This window comes from Balaenoptera acutorostrata, chromosome 17 (assembly GCF_949987535.1).
Source record: "Balaenoptera acutorostrata chromosome 17, mBalAcu1.1, whole genome shotgun sequence".
NCBI lineage: Eukaryota > Metazoa > Chordata > Mammalia > Artiodactyla > Balaenopteridae > Balaenoptera > Balaenoptera acutorostrata.
Window position 1 is genome coordinate 27084856 of NC_080080.1, and position 22011 is coordinate 27106866.

General features: G+C 32.9%; 1 pseudogene; it reads right to left on the minus strand.

The window, feature by feature from the left end:
• Positions 1 to 1347: 1347 nt before the first annotated feature.
• LOC103007217 (nucleophosmin-like) overlaps positions 1348 to 22011 on the minus strand; it is a 51133-nt pseudogene continuing 30469 nt past the window's right edge.

Below are 22011 nucleotides of genomic sequence, written 5' to 3' on the forward strand. Positions count from 1 at the left end.
CATGGACGAACCTTGAGGGAATTATAAGTGAAATAAACCAGTCACAGAAGGACAAATACTGCATGATTCCCTAAAATAGTCACACTCATAGAAACAAACAGTAGAATGGCAGTTGCCAGGAGCTGGGGCGGGGAGGGAGGAGGATTTGCTAATCAACAGGTATAAAATTTCAGTTATGCAAGATGAATACGTTCTAGAGATCTACTGTACAACACTGTACTTACAGATAACACTATATTGTACACTTGAAAATCTGTTAAAAGGATAGATCTCTTGTTAGGTGTTCTTACCACAATAAAATTAAAAAAAAAAATTCCCATGGATGTAATGAAAATATTTCAAAACCCAGTTCCCATTTCCAATGGAATATCTTTTTATTATAAGCAAATTAATTTCAGCTTTACCTATCATTTTATAGTTTGTATGGACTTTTAACGTGTTGATATTCACACGATTTTACTACATCAGTGATAGCATACTAATCAAAACTGGTTAACCAGAAGTGACAGTTATGACAGATGTCCTAGTAAGACCCATGCTTGCAGAGGTGATTATAAACTCTCCAGAAAGGGCTCTTTCCTATTTGTGAAGATTTTAGGAGTTCAATGATCTGAGTCTTTTGGAATAGTCCTTCCAAGATGGAAAAGAAAACAAACAAGGTATTTTACATTATACTCCCTTACCACTAAGAAAGACACCCAGTGTTGTCTTTTACAGTTAAGGTATAGCTTTGCATATCCCCTGCTCCCTTAGTCTAGCTCTAATTGATATTTATTACTGATATGTTTTTTCTCTCAACCACTAATCATTTTTTAATAAAATGACCCTTTGTTAGGTAGTCAGACATTAGCAGCAAAGAGGTGACAGTGGCGAAAAGACAAGAGGGGAGTTGTCAAGTTACACCCCTACCACCTGGGGACCCTCCTCTGACCCCACCCAGAATGGGCGAAAATATGGTCGGGTGGTGGGCAACTTATCCTGATACAGAGGGAGTACAGTAACAGGAGGGAACGTCCCTGGGCTGCGCATGCCCAGACTAGACAGGCGTATAGCCTATAGTAAACCCAAACTCATTATACCATCATTATAATAAAATCAGCATGCGTGTGGTTTTGCCATCCCCCACACCCCCGCCGTGGGCTTTTCTTAGCAAATTTGGATGAGGGCATGCGCAATAATGAACTTTTTACATAACTCAGGACTGTCAATCAAATAATGATCTCCTGTCACTCACCCATGATCACACCCCAGCTCCTCGCAGAAAGCTCCTTATAAACACCCTTAAGCCTGTACAGGAGTGCTGATTTCACTTCGCAGAAACAGCCCGCTCTCCCTCTGAGAGTGTAACTATGCTTTAATAAACTTCGCTTTGCGCTTAAGCTGGAAGCGGTAGGCTGCAGTTCTTTGCTTACTGCCACAGGGACAGAGATTGTTGGTCCGGATCTTCTGTTGACCTCCTCCACTGAAGCTGTTTGACACAATGCACGCCAACCGGTAACACCTTCACCTTTTTCCCTTTATAATATCACAAAACTCTTGAGGAAAAAAATAGTGTAAACTCTAACCCTTACTTCCCAAATTTCACAATCTCAGAACTATAACTCTAAATTTGAAACAATAATAGAAACTTAACTAATGCCTTGCCTAATAGCTAATTCCTTTTATATAGCTGTTATAACTTTGGATATGGTTATATATAATATAACTATTATAACAACTAATTCCTTATAGTGATATACTTGTTTGCTAAGTTCTGACACATCACCATACCTTCATCCTTATCAAGAATGGAACCATTAAAGTCATATCACTTTATTAAAGTACATATGCCCTGCAGTTTAAAATATATATAACTTTATAAAATATAATACTCTTATTATTTCTTTTTATATTTAAGACATTTTAACACATTGCAAAAAGTACAATTTTTAAGAGATTCTCACATGAACTTTCCATGTTCTTCCATTCTCCCCTATGGGTCTTGGAAAGTTGGACTTCTCAAAATCTATATCACTCTGGATTTATGCATTTTGGAAATATGTGTCCCCAGGATACTGGAGTACATGCCCACTTTTCCAGCAGTATCAACTTTTACTGAAAGTTTGGGAAAATACATTAATATTAAAAATCCAAATATTTAAGGTAATTGCATTAATGTTAAAATAAAATATAAGACTTCAAATACATTTTACACTTACCAATATTACTTTGAGCTACAGACCCAGACCGCAGAGGAACAAGTTCACTTTTCTCACTATACATTTGAAATCAAAGTTTGTGAAGCAAGTTTTAGATGTCTGTACTATGTATGAAAATCCAGTACTTCATGTTATTTCTCCTCTTTGGGAAAAAGAAAAAGTATTACAATATGACTCCATGAGCTTATGATGCCTGTTTGTTACATGATGTTACATGAATCTATACTATATCCAATGTTAAAAATGTAAATTTCCGGGGCTTCCCTGGTGGCGCAGTGGTTGAGAATCTGCCTGCTAATGCAGGGGACACGGGTTCGAGCCCTGGTCTGGGAAGATCCCACATGCCATGGAGCAATTAGGCCCGTGAGCCACAATTACTGAGCCTGCGCGTCTGGAGCCTGTGCTCCGCAACAAGAGAGGCCGCGATAGTGAGAGGCCGGCGCACCGCGATGAAGAGTGGCCCCCACTTGCCGCAACTAGAGAAAGCCCTCGCACAGAAACGAAGACCCAACACAGTCAAAAATAAATATAAAAATAAATAAATAAATACATAAGCTAGGGGAAAAAAAAAAAGTAAATTTCCATGAAGTTAATAATAGTGCTTGCGAAGACAGCTTTTAAAATGTCCCCTAGTGTTCATGCTTATGTGTAATCGATTCTTTCCTCTTTGTGTGGGGATTATTGTAACTCCTCTAAAGACAGAAAAGAGCAGAAGTAACAGAGTATACATACACACATACATATGTACGTGCATGCATGTGCACGTAATGCAGTTAGTATGAAACAAAGCGTTGAAGTATTATAGTGTCATGGTAATAAAAAAAGCTGCAAAAAGTTATATGCATTTTATGCAAAAATGAACCAGAATATATAAGCATCTGTTTTCAAAATCTGTTGTTGAAATGTTGATACACGTGCATTGCTACATCTTTTAGATAATTTTCAAGCATTTGCCTTTCATTGTTCTATAAATCTTCTCTTGCCAAAGGGATCAGTAGGGATTAGAGTTTCATCCTAAGGCTAAAATATACAAAGCAAAAGACCAAGTGGAGAGTAATCTTACCTTTCAAGGAAATGCATTTAAGCAGTAGTTGCAGATGCTTCTGCTTTGTGAGTTTTTCTACCTCTCAATGTGGTTCTACTATTTAAAAGAACAGTGCTTACTTTTTAACATAACATAGCCCTAATGCAAGGTAACTATCATGTGCTATTACGAAGAAATATATTTCTGTTGTAAGAAAAGTGGCTGTTTTAGACTTATTGAGAGATATTATGTGGATTTCTAGCTTGATGCCTACCTAAGGGATTTTAATGGTGCTTTTTACTATAGAAGAAAAGAAAAATATTATTTTTTAAACTACATTTATTACTAGCTCGTTCATAGATAATTTATCTCTTAGCAGTATTAAGTTTTCCTTTCCTATATGAAAGGTTTAATACATGGTTATTTTAATTGTTCAAAAAGACATTGATAAAGTATAAGGATACTTTTGAAATCAATTGAATAGTTTGGGAAAGGAATTTCTTACACAGTAGTTGAACAGCAGACTTAGATTTTTTTAATGTGAGTTTTCATAAGTAAAAGTTATATTTGCTATAAGTTTGTCATAAATGGACTTTATAGTACTTATTGAATTCACAGACTCTAATGAATGTGTAACTTCATAATACTCAGTAAACTGTCATTTAAATGTATGTTAATATGCTTAAAATCACATACTATCATCTAATAATGTCAAAGGTTTAACAAAATAGGCAGAGACACTAACATCCTAGTTTTATAAGAGAGGAAAATGAGTACAGAGAGTTTTTTTGAAGTGTTATAAGGTTCATACATCCAGTGAGTGCAAACTCTAGAATTCACATATGTGTTTTCTGATTCTTTGCCTGGTGTGCTTTTTCACTGTAAGTGCAACCTTCGGATGAAATAACAGTATGTGGTTAACATTTAAGATTAAATATGCATGAGATGTAAAAATTAGCATAGAGGATGAGGATGAAAATTTTAAAAGTAAATAAAATACTTTTGATTTCTTTTTTTTTTTTTTTAATTTGAAAGGTCTATTTTTTTAAATTAATTAATTAATTTATTTATGGCTGTGTTGGGTCTTCGTTTCTGTGCGAGGGCTTTCTCTAGTTGTGGCAAGTGGGGGCCACTCTTCATCGCGCGGGCCTCTCACTATCGCGGCCTCTCTTGTTGCGGAGCAGAGGCTCCAGATGCACAGGCTCAGCAACTGTGGCTCACGGGCCTAGTCACTCCGCGGCATGTGGGATCTTCCCAGACCAGGGCTCGAACCCGTGTCCCCTGCATTGGCAGGCAGATTCTCAACCACTGCGCCACCAGGGAAGCCCACTTTTGATTTCTAATAAACTGAAGATGGAATACTATAAAAGTGATATTAATAATTGATATAATATCAATTATTTACATATTAATCATTTATACATGCATATATCTATATATAATATACATTTTATTTGATGAATATACTTTATATAAGTTTTATTTACAAAACTCACTTGGAGCAAGATTTAAACCTATTAGAATATTTTCATGTTTTATGTTGCTGTTAAAGATACTTTTAGTTTGCTGTCCAAAACCTTTCTCAACTCCTTTCTCTAGCTTCCTTCTACAATACAAAATGAAAGCCAAAAGTTCATTTTCTCAATTTTTCTTTCTTTACATGGAAACCAATCCATGAGGAGTGAATGCAAACTGGCAAGGAGTAAATTAGGGAATTTTTAATGTTTTTGTAAAAAGAGACAAAGGTGACTGGAACAGCCCTTCCCTGTTTTTCCAGGTTCCTTTCTTAAAGGTGAATGGATGGCTGAGCAGCAATAGCCATCTTGTAACTATGTGAGAGATATTAAAAAATTAAGTTCCTTAGCTTTAATATTGTTGAACCATGAAACCAACACAAGCAGTACTGTTTACTATCAGACTACTTGTTATATCAGAAAAATAAGATTCTGTATCTATAATATACTGTTGGGTTTTCCATGTCAATTATACTTCAATAAAGCTGAAAAAAACTTGGGTTTTCCTTTAATTACCAGAGAGAATGTAATATTAATCATTACAACTGTTCTTAAAACTTCCACTTGAAAAATAGTAAATATAATTTTCACCCTTTGAAAGGATCATGTCTGAGCTTTCATATTATTATCAAATGTGAAGATGAATATCACTGAACTCTATATTTCGGTAAATGCTTTGGGTTTTAGTTTGAATGGAGCCATATATGTCATTTAATTCAATTTCCCCCCTCATTTTAACTTTGTTAACTGAAGGATCAAATAACTGGCAGGTTGGCATGAGCAAACATACTTTGGGTAGTAACTGATAGAAATTAACAATAACTCATTATGGCTCTTTTGGCAAACAGATGCATGGGCAAACATAAAGCTTTTCTATTGCGATTGTAATGAGGAAAGTGAACAATTATTTAGTGGTTAAGATATAACTTCATTATTATGAGTAAATCCTTATTAAAATACACATAGAGGAACAAAAATACTGTAGAAAACAATATATTTCCTGATTCTTTTCTGCTTTCCAAAAGAACTCCTTTCCTTGACAAATCTGATACTCCTATGACTTGGCTTCAACTGCCCACTTTATGCTAGAGATTCAAATAGGTAGACCTGTAGCTCCAAATTATATATCTAACTACTTGGTATATGTTTCCAACTCATCTTAACCTCCCTCAAAACCTACTTTATTATCATGTCTTACAAAATTATTTGTCTCCTATATTCTCTATCATATTTTAAAGCACTTTTACCTCCACATTAGTCACCATTTAATCCAGCTTCAATTATTTTCATTATATTTAATTTTATTTCGAGATAGTTTTTTACTACCGTGATCTCCTCCTTTTTTGTACTGACATTTTAGTCCTTCAGTATCTTACCTAGATTACTAAAGTAGCACTAGAAGAAGAAATTTCCCTACTTGCAATCTTTCCATTTTATATATTGTCTCTTATCTCTTTAATCATACATTTTCTCCTTCCTCCCTTCCTTCCTTCCTTCCTTCCTTCCTCCCTCCCTCCCTCCCTCCCTTCCTTCCTTCCTTCTTTCCTTCCCTCCCTCCTTCCTTCCCCCTCCCTCCCTCCTTTCCTTCCTTCCTTTCTTTCTTTCTTTTTTGGTTTGGTTAAAAACACTTCAGTAGCTTCATAGTGGCAATCAAGCCCCTTACAGCCAGCAAAGCCATTCACAAGATGGCTCTATCTATATTCACCTTTACATCCTGTTCTTTTTCTAACCAAAACTACACTTTACACAGAGAAAACTACGTGTCCTTCAATGGAAACATAATTACCTTTTCTGCCTCTCTTGATTTGCTCATATTTAAGTGTCCTTCCACTTGTGTAAGCTGCATTTATCATGTAAGACATAGGCCAAAGTGTGACATATACTGATAGGACTTCTTGATTTGATAGGTTACAAACTGCCACAAAGACTCTGCCATAATGCCATCAGAAGAAATGCTTGAGTGAGCTTGCTGCAGAGGATAGGACTAGGAGTCATTGTGTTATATCTGAATGCATTTTATTGTGAGGTTTCACTGTAGTGATTTCCTCTGCCTTCATAAAAATATAAGCCTATTTGTAACATGCTACTTCATATATTATATTTTATTATCAATTATGTTTATCACCTCTGAGAGCCTCTTTGCAGAAAGAAATGGTCTCATATACTTTTTAATTAAATACTTCTGTGTCTGACTAAATGTAGATCCACAGTCAATGTATTAACTGACTAGAAAAGGTCAAGAAGACTAAAAGTGAGACAGCATGGTTGATATTATTGTTACTTCTCTCACCAAGCAATTCTTGTTGTTTTAACATTACTATAATTAAGTCTGTGTTGATAATAAAAACACAGGATAAAAATCATTTTAAAAAATTATTTATGATATTTCATCATCATGGTTCTTTTCTCCCAACAACGACTCACCTTGTTATGATAAACATTATTTTTTTGAACAAAAAACAACAAAAAAGTATGTACTGGAGTACAACCTGGCACTAAACTTCATGATGTGGAATATATGGCGGTGAAAAATTATATTCTCTTCGAGCCCTGGTCTGGGAAGATCCCACATGCCACGGAGCAACTGGGCCCGTGAGCCACAATTACTGAGCCTGCGCGTCTGGAGCCTGTGCTCCGCAACGAGAGGCCACGACAGTGAGAGGCCTGTGCACCACGATGAAGAGTGGCCCCCGCTTGCCACAACTAGAGAACGCCCTCGCACAGAAACGAAGACCCAACACAGCCATAAATAAATAAAATTAAAAAAAAAAAAAGTGCTAACTGCTAAAAGGAAAAAATAAAAAGGGCTGACAACTTGCCAGTATAAAAAAAAAAAATTATATTCTCTGATGACAATTGTACTTCTATCAATACATACTAATAGGGCATTACTGAAAATATTGTCTCCATACTATTTTTCTATAAGCTTTAATATATGTCATTCTAAAAACAAGAAAAAAAAAAGGTTGAGAAAAGATGGATTTGACCAGAAAGATGCAGGAAGAAATGATGTATGCATCCTGATGATAGGAAAGAGAATTTGAACACTTGATGGTTTTAGAAATGAAAGCAGCATAACACCATGGAATCCTAGATTGCTGGTTTTAAGTAATTTGGGTAAAAATGTGTTTCTCCTAAAACTGTAAAGATGGATTTCTCTCTTGTCTTCCAGCATCTTATTGGTACACAGAAAAATTCTGGATGCACTTTGAGTTTGGATTCTTTGAAGGTACTCTATGTTTTGTTTGAGGGGTTTTTTTTTGCTTAATGGTTTTTGTTGGTTTTGGCTTTTTGGCTATATACTTGGTAAAGATTTTCTCCTTATCCTAGTTATTCTAAACCTTTGCCTGTAATCATTGGACCCTTTTCATGAATTTAATATATATTTTTCTGGTAACAACTCTTTTGATGAACTTAATATACATTGCACTGGACTCTTTATTCTCTATAATGGCAATTTTTCAATCTTTCTCTTGCTTTGAAGACCAATATTTATATGGGGATTTAATGGATTTTATGTAAAAAATACTCTGTGGTCAATACATTTGAGGAAACTTGGGCTATAAAAATACATGAATTTACTGTGCAATATTTGTAAATATGTAAGAGGGTTATGTTCTAGAATTTTCAGGAAGGCATTCTCTGAAGTACTTAGAAGTATTTTTAACCTTATTTGAATATCACTTCCTTTTTTTTTCTTCCTTATGGACTTTCTCAGCTTTCACATATAATTTTGGAAAAGGTGATCTATGTTTAGGTTTATTTTGTATTCATTTTTATTATTTATTTATGTTTTTGTGATTCAGTTTTTTTCCAGCTTTGGTCACTGGGAGCTCTTTAACTTGGCTCCTGTGTCACTTGGATGTATACCAATCATTGTGTTTTCATTTGAGCTCTTCCTTTCTTTCTGATATTAGAGATTGTTCCAAGCTCACCTTATGTATTTCCTGTCTTGGTCCTAAGATCAGCCTTTTCTCCAAGGTGTCCCAGTTGCTTTTAGGAGAGAATGGTACTTGAAACCAAGATCTGAACACTAGGTGTGCTTTTTGCCTCTGGGGTGTCCTTGTTTCTAGGCCCTGTTAGCTGAAAGAGCAAAGAAATACATATATATATATATATATATATATATATATATATATATATATATATATATATACACACTAATCTGTATTTAGATGTATATGTATAAATTTTCCTATATTAACCATTGTATCATTATAAGCTAAACATGAGTTCATATTGGTGTCTCATATTCTGACCCGTTACCATGTGGATCAATCTAGCCTCCTCCCCTTGCTTATCTGTAATCTCACATTCCAGATGTAAGAAACCTTACTCCCATCATGTACCATCCATTTCCTTAATTGTTCACTTCCAGTATACGTGTATGATTCCAGAACTGTTAACTCATACCCCCATAAGAAACAACTTTATCAACTAGAGTACAGTGTTTATGACAGTTTTCTTTTGCCTTTATACTTTCATATGCCATTCATCTCCAATGTTACTTAGATCATCACCTTTCCCCCCACCACTTGACTGAGGTTTGAGGTTATTCCCTACATTTTTCATACAGTTAAATCATTTTGTCACATTTTGCATTCCATCCTGGGATCCCCCAACCTCCTATAAATTATTTATTTTAATTTTCATATATTAGGTTTCACTATTGTGTTGTATATTTCTATTAACATTGATAAGTGTCATTATCCACCATTACATTAGTAATGAAGAGTAGTTTCATGACCCTGTAACATTTCCTGTGCTTTGTTAACGTAACCTCCCTCTTTGAAACTCTGACAATCATTGATCTCTTAATGTCTCTATAGTTTTCTTTTTCAGAATTTTGTACACATGGCATATGCAATCTCTTCAGAGAGGCTTCTTTTACCTACCTATAGGCGTTTAAGATTCGTCCATGCCTTTGTATGGGTTGATAGCGCACACATTTCTATCCTAGTATAGTACCCCATTGTATGGATGTAACAGTGTTCATATATGCATTCACTTATTGAAGGGTATGTTGCTTGCTTCCAGTTTTGGGTGATTATGAACAAAACTACCATAAATGTTTATGTTCAGGTTTCTGTGTGGACATATGGTTTCAAAAGTTGGCCAAATTCCTAAGAGCACAATTACTGGATCATTTGGTAAGAGTGCATTTAATTGTGGAAGAAACTGCCAAACTGTCTTTCAAAGTGGATATACCAGGAATGAGAGTTCCTGTTGCTCTTCATCCTCAGCAGCAATTAGTATTGCCAGTTTGTTAGATTTTTGTTTTTGTAATAATTATGTAGTGGTATCTCATTTTTATTTTAATTTGCATTTCCCTAGTGACAACTGGTGTTGAGCATACTTTTATATATTTATTTGCCATATGTAGGTGTTCTTTGATGAGGTGTCTTCTCAGATGTTAGCCCATTTTTAAATTGGTTTGTTGCCTTATAAGTGAGTTTTCTGAGCTCTTTCACATTTTGGATGTGAGTCATTTATCGAATATGCACTTTGCAAATATTTTCTCCAAGTTTATGACTTGTTTTTTCATTCTCTTAGCAGTGTTTCTCATACAGAAAAGTATTAAATTTTAATGAAATCTAACTTATCAATTGTTATATCCTAAAATTCTTCACCACACCCAAGCTACATAGATATTCTCTTATGTTTTATTCTAGACATTTTACGGTTTTGCATTTATGTGCCCATGTTCCATTTTGAGTTCATTTTTCTGTAAGCGGTAAAGTCTGTGTAGTGCTATAACTTTGCATATGGGTACCCAATTATTTCAGCACTATTTTTTGAATAGACTATCTTTTTGTCATTGAATTACCTTTTTGCCTTTATATAAAACAGTTATGTATATTTGCATATGTCTATTTCTGGGCTCTTTATTATACTCTTTATATACAAATCCATTGATTTATGTGTCTATTCTTTTTTCATTTCTATGCTGTCTTATTCAGTGGCTATAGTCAGCCTTAAAATTGAGTAGTGAGAAACCTACAGTTTTGTTTTCTTGTTCAATTTTTAGGACTCAAAATTGAAGAAGAACAATGACTTTAACATATAAGGTATGTAGCAAAAATATGCCATTATATTTAGAAATAATTAAGTCATCAAAGGAGTGAAATAGTAGAGTGATGAATTTTCCATAAAATTATTGGTAAATTAGTTTTATCTTATGCCACTTGGGCACAGACTTGAGGTCAATTCTCAGTTCTGTCACGTTAGGCATGTTACTAAGTCTTTTGATACTTGTAAAACAGTGATGAAAATGACTATTTCATGAATATATTTAATGATTAAATGAATGTGGGTGTACACTATGCATTTAACTGAGCTTGTTGTTAATGTTATTTTTAACATGATAATCATAATAAATGTCTCAGTAGAAAAGCATTTAGAAACAAAGCTAATCATGAGTGACTCAAGTGGTTTCATGGATGTCTTATTGGTGGAGCTTTAAAAATTATAATTAAGTAGAGAAAATGAGCAACAGTTGGCACTCAACTTAAGGAGTAGAATATTTCAATATTTCTTGGGTGGTGTTGCTTTGCTTTCAAATTTTCCTTCTGTGTTGTGCCTTCATGATGGTTAATTTATTAGTTGGAAACTTAATGGAATATTTTTTAATTTAGGGAATTTATAGTCTCCTTTTATACTTGAAGTATAACTAGATAGAGCTAAGGTTCTCAGGATTATAATTTGAAAACCAGCTGAAATCAAACATTAGAGAAGATACCTAACACCAAAGACTCAGAGCATTTTTGATCCAGATTACTGCTTTTAAGAACTGATAGTAAGGTGGTATAAATCTCAAAAAATAGTCCATGTGCTCTTTTCAGCAGTTGTTTAGTAGTTGTGTTCTTGAATTGGGATAAGATGTCATAATTCTTGTAACTGTAAAGTAGAAACATTAACTGAGAAGAATTTCAATAATGAAAAACAATATCATAGTTTATAGTATTTTCTATCAGTATTAATGTGGAGCTATTTTTAACATGATTACCCATAGTTCTCAAGTTTTCTTATGTGAACTTCTGTGAGCACTTTATATTGACTTCTTCATAGAGTCAGTACTATTGACATGGCTACAAGAGTGTCTGTCTGAACTGTTTTGTCTAACATTATTAAGGATCCACATTTTATTCGTTTCTGGAAAATCATAGACAGATTGACCAAATATGAATTATATCACTAAAGGGTTTATCACATGAGTACATTAAGACCAATATTTTAAAAAATAAAAGTAGTATGAAGGTTTATAGGACAGAAGGGTGAATTCTAATTTGATTAGATTCAAAAGATCTATTTCCTTGTTTTAAAATAACATATTTTTTTCTGAGTATAAAAGTAATGAATGAACACTAACTTTCTATGTTTTCAAGATGTTAAACAGAAGAAATAAGAACAGATAATGTTGTGTTGAGAATCCTTGTACTTAAAATTTACCTGCATCTCTGATTATTTTCTTAGATCTGTTCCTAGAAGTCTAATTGCTATTTCAAATTAAATTTAAATGTTTGGTCCTTGATTGAAATTACTTTCCCAGGGACAGTGAAATAATTTATTTTCCACCAACAATGTTAAATGCTTAAGGTCTTATAGCTCTGAATCAGAAATGAATATTTTTGGTTACTTTACATTACTGGCTGATTCAACTTAATAGATTTTAAAATGAAATTTTATTACTGTTTAATTTATATTAAAGAGCTTAGTTATATATATATGTATATATATATGAGCTAATAGTATTCATATTCATTCTGTAAATATCTTATATACTCTCTCTATTTTTCTTTTGTTGGCTTTTTCTCTTACCAATGTTGGCTACCTATACACTTTGAAAATGAACTCTCTGCAATATATACTCTAAAGAATTTCCAGTTTAATTTTTTAATTTTAATTTTGTTTATGGTATTCAGTTTTTTATAGTTTATTTGTATACAAATTTACTTTTTGTTTTCCCATTACCTGATGATATATTCTATGATGATCCAGTATGGTCCATATTCTACCACTTACTATCTCTGTGACTTTAAGCAAGTCTCTTAATTTCTCTCAATCAGAGTTTCCTGATAAATAAGATGGAGTGATAAATTATATCTGTGCCATAGAATATCTGTGAGAATTATTTGAACACAACCGTGCTTCATTTAAAATATAATCATAATAATAGTTATTAATAACCCATTTACTATTATCTTGCTATATGGTAAAATACTGAGATATCAATTTATTTGTTTAAGTGTTTTTATTGTTAAGTTTCTATATTAATTTTACCAATATTAGTACTTTTATATTTAGTTTGAAAAGCTAAACAAAATGAATATTCATTAGAGCATAAAACTGGTAGTTAACAAGAGCATCTTGGTGAGAACTGTGCTGGATTAGTCTATATGTTAATCTTAAATTATGTCAGCTATCAATATGTTGTTATGTAGCTTATTCTTATTCAAATCATGCTGTATCTTCTAGATATAAAAATAACCCCTCAGTTTGAGTTAGATTCCCCATGCTAAAAAGCCTAAGTTTAATTTTCTAACTTTGGCTGCTTTGGTGGAATAAAGCGTTCTTCAATTCAAATTATTCTCTTTCTATATTTTGAAATGAGGTTTAAAAAGCAGCACATGCTACAAAGTCTTTGTTCCTTTTTTGAAATGTTGAGGCTGACTACTTTCATTATCGCTCAGATTTTATACTCCCTCTTACAAGTTTAGCAACCTCTTATATAATTAGGAAGTTGTCAAAGGTATCAGGCCTTTCTCCTCTACTCCTCTATTTTTTGTCCAGAATAGGACAGGGAGAGGATGTGCAGCCACTTCACTGTCTCTCCCTTGTGTCCTCAGCTATTTCCCTAACTAAATGCAGGTTCTGCATGCTATCTGTTAAGGTGATTTTTTAAAAACTATAATTTCCCTATTTAAATTTTCTATCACTTTTTCACTACCTTGCTTTATTTGAATATCAGCCCTCCACCTTTTTTTCTTTTTATTACAAGCCTTCTCTATTTTATTTGTGATGATTTTACCTTATCCTTGCAAGGATAGAGAGAGTGTTCAATAACTATTTGTTAAATAAATAAATTAGCCTATTAAATAAAATCACTACCTTGACTTAATTTTTGCTAATGTGATATTGCTTGGCTAAAACTAAGGTTATGATTTTTAAAAATTTAGAATCAAATATACATAAAAATAGACTTAGTGTCCAGCAGCAATAGAGTGAATTGATCTTTACATATTAATTAATACTTTCCTTTGACTTTTATTCATCAAGGGAAGCTTAAATATTAACTAGGTCAAATTATATCATGGATTAGAAAATCTAATTGCCATGAATAATTCCATAAATTTCAAGAAGTTTTGCCACTGAGAAAATAGTTGTTTAAAAATATATTAGGCAGTCTGACACATGAAAGAATATTTTTCCCCAAAATAACATTAAGGTGGAGTTTATCACTTTATAATGTATAATCCCATTGCAAGCATGCAAATTAAATCCGTTCGAAAAATAGTTAAAATTTTTATTTTCTCTCTGCACATTCCCAGAACACTTAATATCAGTTATAATTTTCTCTTAGGTGATCTTACGAGTCTTTGAGATCATTTTAGAGATGTTAAACTAGACTAATATTTAATTCAAGTCTATGGTCAGTATAATTCAAATCATTTTCAATTTATCAGATCCATAGCAAGAGGGACCTATTTCTTTTAAGAAAGGAAAAAAATTGATTAAGATAATGAAAATATTGTCTGTGAATCATACAGTCAATTATTTAATGTGTTTAATCAATAGTTGCTGAATCAATTAGGATCAAGTACTAAATGCTGAGATAAAAAGAAAATATATGGACATTATTCTTATGGAATTTGTATTCTAGAGAAGATAAAAAATAATTATAATAAGAAAGGATATTTGCTGAATTGAGTTGTAGTCAGAGCACTAAAGAAGTGTAGTCAGGGAAGATATATTGAGAATCAATCACTTGCGTAGAGACTTAACAGGAAGAATTGTAGTTTTCCTGGAATCCAAGAAAGGGAAAATAATTCCAGGCAGGTACACCGATATATGAAAGCTTAGTAAAGACATAGAATTTGCTGAGATATATAATAATTAAAAAATGCTTTTGTTTCAGAACCTTGTGATTTCTTTGTTTCTGTTGTTGAAGGGTGGAAGGACTGATATGTGAGGTGGGTAATTATTAGTAATTGAGACAAAAGAAAAAGGCACAGGTCTTTTTGTGTGATACAAAGAAGTTGAGAATTTATCCTATAAGAAGTTCATAGTCACTGAAAGTATCTGTGTCAGATGTTCATTTCTGTGTGCCATAAAGATCACTCTGGTGGGAGTGTCGAGGATAAACTAGAGAGGGATTAGCATAGAGGCACTAACTTCTTGGTAGTCTACTGTATAGGTCTGGAAGCTGCTAAATGAATCCTGGAAAGAGATGATGAAAGTTTGCAGTATGCCAGTGTAAGTGGGAGTGGAGAGAAAGAGACTTATGGAAGATAATTTGAAGATAGAATAAAGATAGTGATTGATTGGATGTTTATTGTGGTTGAAGATTTCAGGAAAATTGTCAGATATCTGGCCCTTAAGTTTTTAGAGATAACACAAGATAATCCCTGATAAACCATATTCACATGGAGTGGGAAGAAGGGCCCAAATGACAGTTAATTTTACCCTCTGAAACCACCATAGGAACTCATTTTAGAAAGATAGGGCAGGGTAAGTAAAAATAACAAACATTTGTTAATACTTTTTCTACATATAAATATTTTCAAAGTTTAGCACCGTCCATAAAATGAGGATATAGATATTATTATTCTCAATTTATATTTAGAAAGGCAATGTATCATGCACCTATTGATTTATAACAAACTATTCACAAACACAATAGTAATACAACAGTTTATAATTATAATTCTTGCATCACAAGGGTGAAGTTCTGCTGACCTCGGTGGGGCTTAGCTTGTCTAGTTGCCTGAGACAACTGGGACAACTGAGCTCAGTGCCCATGTCTCTCACCTTCTCTTGGGACTAGCAGGTTAGACTGGGGCATGACTTTTTCTTGATGATGGCAGAAGTACAAGCCCACATATATAACTGCTTTTCAAAACTCTACTGGTGTCATGTTTGCTACCCTTACCCCTACATTGGCCAAAGCAGATCACATGGCCAAGTTGAGGTGAAGAAGATTATTCCTCACTTACCAAAGGACATAAATATAAGGAGGAGTGAAAACTTGGAGCTGTTAGTGTAATTATTCTACTACAGGTAGGACACTCCATTTGTCAAGATTTTAAACTCTGTAAGTAGAATTCCTGGGTGCATATCCTGCCTCTACCATGAGCTCTGTGACCTTACGCAAATTACTAACATATCTAAGCCTAGTTCTTTATTTTAATAAATGAAGATATCAAGACTATTTATCTTATATAGTTAATAGATACATATGTCTGAGCCCTATATCTACCAAAAAGACATATTCAAAATTTTAACTATCATTAACAATGTTATTCCATAAGTGTAGAAATTGAGTTTCATATGGGTTGACATGTTTAATAATAAAATTTAACATTAGTAATATGCATTGAAATTAGTGCTTGAATGCAGAAATGCAGATTACCTGACTTTGAATTTCAGTTTCTTTACATGCCATCTTTCTATCACTACATGAAAATCATTAAGTATGACCACCACAAACAATATAAATATACTTAACAAAGTATTATATTCTTAAACCAATGTTATTAGGGCTGTATTGTAAAAATTTCAGATTAGGAAAAAAATTTGATATCTACCTTTGAGTATTTAATTTTCATTGAAATATAATTTACTTTTCCCATTTATTAAAAAAAGTGAAATAAATGACACATTGGCTTTATTAAGTACAATAAATGACCCAAACTAAATCAGATGTATTACGTGCAAGTTGGTATGGATTATTGAGCAAACATTATAATTACATTTTAAAATTCAAACTCTAATACTGAATGTCAACTAGGACACTTGCAAAGGGGAATTGAAGCAGCTAGTTTATCTTAATGACATTGTGCTACTTTAATATAAAGAACACTGTGTAAAAGTGTAAAGTCAACACTTTTAAGGTATCCATATATATAGTGGAAATTCTTGCAACAGACATTTAAGATTATTTTAAGGAATGCATATAGCAACCAGTGCCTTCTAACAGAAAAGCATTTTTTGTAGAAACATGCCAGTCTCAATGTTCTATTATGTCTGACACTGTTCCATATGTTCAGAGCTCATAATTCTGAAAGAAATTTGACAAATAGTTTGCTATACATAGCTTGGTTCTGACTTCTGAGTAAAACTTCCTTGGCTATAGCAAATTCTAAAAAACAATTTATCCACATGTAGCAGGTGAGTGATTTAGTAGACAAATTGTCAGGATTTTGGCCTCTGCTGCTTGAGCCATTTATACTTCAGGGATAAATAAACTGCCCCTCCTCTGTGAGCACTTGTGCTCTAACATTTTTCCTAAAGTATATAGAGCAAAGAATCTATTTTATTTTTGGTCCTTGTGAAAATATCCCCATTATCATCACACACAGAGCAAATAGTGTCACTTTATTTTTACTTCTCTGTCTGAAGGTGCCTGAATTTAAACAGCAATAACTATGTACCATGGGGTTTTCTAAAGTTTCCTCATCATGCTCAAATGATTTCAAACTAAAGTTGACTGTAGCGTACTTGCTAAATACTACTGAGATTTATCAGCTGATATAGTTTTATGTACATTTCTAACATTCTTTGAGGTTTCTGGTGCTTTGCTTATCTGTAAAACTAATGGTATAATTCAAACTTTAAAGTTTTGGATGAGTGTGTCTATAACAAATATGTATTTATTTCTTTATTTTCTAATTAACTAATCCATTCCATGAGGTGTGCTATTAGAATAAGAGACAATTTTTAGGGCATGTACTCTGAACCAATTTTATTTAATTTTTCTTATGAAAACACTTTTTTGAATGTTTGATCTAGAAAATCAGCCACTGAACATTACTAGCTATATTTGTGTATGAACGAAAAAGACAGAGACAGATGTAGGGGGGAGAAATAGAACAAGAAGGAGAGAGAGAATGAAAATAATACATATCACTATGTAGCACTTAATATGTGTTAGGCACTAATCTAAACAAGTATTTTAATTAAATTAAAACTTATTCTTCTAATCTTACAACAGAGGTACCAATATTATTCCCATTTGCCAAATGAAGAAACTAATTACATGAAGCTAAGTGACTAGACCAAGGTCACTCAGGTAGTTAATATCCAACAGAGTTTGGCTCTTAACTACAGTGCTATATTCAATGTTCCAAGATAGGGTAAGGGAGAGATAAAGAATACAACACAATAGCCTACAGATGTAGTACAATTAATGGCTCAGTTATTTAAGATGTAAAATCACACTATTAAATCTCTGTCTTCTTGTCTAACATAATTAGAACCCTGACAATAAACTTACTGGCTTACTGTGAACAAGCTCATTGAAGTCACCAGGCAACATGACATTCTGGAAACAATATGAGACATAGAGTAAAATAACATACTTATGTCATCAACCTGACTCTTGTTAGCTCTGTGATTTTGGAAAGCAATTTTTGGAAATATATCTATATATTTGGAAATATATATATATATATATATATATATATATATATATATATACGTATGTATGTATTTAAATGCATTAAGAAACAAAAGCCCTGGGTCTTTCACAAAGGAAGAGTTCAATTAAACTCATATTTAAATAGAAAATTCATGCTCCATCTCATTAAAAAATAATTTGATTGAACGTAAATGAGAACATTTGTACATACCAGTGACTGCAACATAAACAGCAGAATAATTTCTGTTCATATCATATAGCCTCAGCCACTTCCAAATTCTAACCTGGTTTTCTAACCAGTGATACAATATCTCCATCTCCCTAAATCCTCTATAAGGAGAAACCAATGAATAATCTGGAAGTTAGGAGGCTTGGGGTTTGAGTACCAACAATCTATGTGATTGTGAGCAAGACACAGTATGGCTTTGAACTTTATTTTTATCATATGTAAAATGAAGAAAGTGCAAGAATTTATATCTGGAACAACTTACATCTTTAATATGAAATGACAGGGAGTTCATAAAAATAAAAATTATTTAAAGAACAATATTTAGATTTACTAATGAATGTATAAAACATTATGGTATTGAAAGTATCTAAGAGCAAAATGTCTCAACATTTATAGAAATGACTTACTATTTTTTCTTTTCATAAAACCACTTTTTTGGTCATTATTTCATCTTTTTAATAACATACAAGTATAGGAAAAAAATTAGGCCATTAGTCAATAAATGCTATTGCACAACATGTTTATCCAATACATTTAAGAAAATGAATTAGATGAGAATAGAGAGAAGATAGAACTACAAAGGAATGGCAAGAAGGACTTAAGGCAAAGTCAGGAATATTTTTATAAATGAGAAATTATAAAATAAGGTGAAATAGTGAAAGAACCAAAAAATGGGCAAGAAAGTAAGCATAGTGAAAAAATTAGATAAAATATTTGAAAGTGACTGGAATCAGGGAGTTTGTGTTCATTTTCAAGGATTCTTTCAGTGAAAAAGTATGGTATCTCCAAAGAGAAAGATTTCCAAGAATTTCACATTTGTTGTTGATGTGCCATAAGTGTACTAACCAAGTACAAATGTTATCACAAGATGAATCATGAAAGAACCTATTAAAATTTCATTTTTTTTTTGAAGATAGTTCAACATTTGTTTCCAGTCATTCTTTCTTTAATTTGATTTTTTAAAAGAATTTGATGACCTTAGATTTCTTTTACTGGTAATGTTTAAATTCTTCCCCAAATTTCATTAGGCCAATGTGAAGATGAGCCCACATTATCAGAACAGACTTACAAAACTATTTCACTTTTAGCTCTACAGAATCTTAAAAAGGTATATGATTACATTTTTAATACAAATGCATCAGTTTTGAAAAAACAAGGTTAAATTAAGCTTTTCGATTCCAAGTTAACATTTTTAGAATTAATTATGCTTGCACTCTACTAAGAATTCTTCTTTGAGATTTTTCTTGTTTCCTGAAGTAGACTTGTATCACTATAAACTTCCCTCTTAAAACTGCCTTTGCTGTGTCCCATGTGTTTTGGATCATTATGTTTTTGTCTTCATTTGTCTCCACATATTTTTTAATTTCTTATTTGATTTCTTCAGTGACCCATTGATTGTGTTGTAACATATTGTTTAGCCTCCACACGTTTGTGTTTTTTGTAGTTTTATTCTTGGTTTCTAGTTTCATAACATTGTGGTTGGGAAAAGTGCTTGATATGATTTCAATTTTCTTAAATTTACTGAGACATTTTTTGTGGCCTAGCATGTGATCTATCCTTGAGAATGGTCCATGTACACTTGAAAAGAATCTGTATTCTGCTGCTTTTGGCTGGAATGTTTTATATATATATATATATATATATATATATATATATATATATATATATGTTTAATCCATCAGGTCTAATGTATCATTTAAGGACAGTGTTTCCTTATCGATTTTCTGTCTGGATAACCTGTCCAATCTTACACCTAATGAACTATCAGAAACAGGAATTGAGAAAACAATCCCATTTACCATTGCATCAAAAAATATATATATACTTAGGAATAAACCTACCTAAGGAGGTAAAACACCTATACTCAGAAAACTATAAGACGATGAAAGAAATTGAAGACGACACAAACAGATGGAAAGATATACCACGTTCATGGATTGGAAGAATTAATATTGTTAAAATGACTATACTACCCAAGGCAATCTACAGATTGAATGTAATCCCTATCAAAATGCCAATGGCATTTTTCACACAACTAGAACAAATAATTTTAAAATTTGTTTGGAAACACAGAAGACCCCAAATAGCCAAAACAATCTTGAGAAAGAAGAACAGAGCTGGAGAAATCAAGCTGCTTGACTTCAGACTATACTACAAAGCTACAGTAATCAAAATAGTATGGTACTGGCACAAAAACAAACACATAGATCAACTGAACAGAATAGAGAACCCAGAAATAAACCCAGGCACTTATGTTCAATTAATGTATGACAAAGGAGGGAAGAATAAACAGTGGAGAAAAGAAAGTCTTTTCAATAAGTGGTGCTAAGAAAACTGGACAGCTACGTGTAAAATAATGAAATTAGAACATTCTTTAACCAGATACAAAAGTAAACTTAAAATGGGTTAAAGACCTAAATGGAAGACCAGAAACCTCAAAACTCCTAGAAAACATGGGTGGAACACTCTTTGACATAAATTGTAACAGTATATATTTGGATCTGTCTCCTAAAGCAAAGGAAGTAAAAGCAAAAATAAACAAATGGGACCTAATTAAACTTAAAATCTTTTGCACAGCATGGGACACCATCAACAAAATGAAAAAAGCATGTACTGAATGGGAGAAAATATTTGCAAATGATATGACTGATATATAAACAGCTCATACAACTCAACATCAAAAAAACAACCCAATTCAAAAATGGACAGAAGACCTGAACAGACACGTTTTTTGGTCCTCTGAAGAGGACAGGCAGATGGCCAATAGGAACATGAAAAGATGCTCAACATTGTTAATTATCAGAGAAATGCAAATCAAAACCACAGTGAAATATCACCTCACATCTGTCAGAATGGCTGTCATCAAAAAGAACACAGATAACAAATGTTGGTGAGGTTGTGAAGAAAAGGGAACCCTCATGAACTCTTGGTGGAATTTAAATTGGTGCATCCACTGGGGAAAACAGTATGGAAGTTTCTCAAAAAACTAAAAACAGAACTACCGTATGACCCAGTGATTCCACTCCTGTGTATATATCCAAAAACAAAAACGAAAAACACTAATGCAAAAAGAAACATACACTCCAATATTCATAGCAGCATTATTTATAATTGCCAAGATATGGAAGCAACCTAACTGACCATCAACAGATGAATTGATAAAGATGTCGTATATCTTCTTTATCAAGAAGATATACCACAGTCATAAAAAAGAATGGAATTTTGCTGTTTGCAACAACATGGATGAACCTAGAAGGTATTAAGCTAACTGAACTAAGTCAGACAAAGACACTGTATGATATCACTTATGTGTGGAATATAAAAAACTACAACAAACTAGTAAATATAACAAAAAAGAAAGAGACTCACGGATGTAGAGAACAGTCTAGTGGACACCAGTGGGGAGAGAG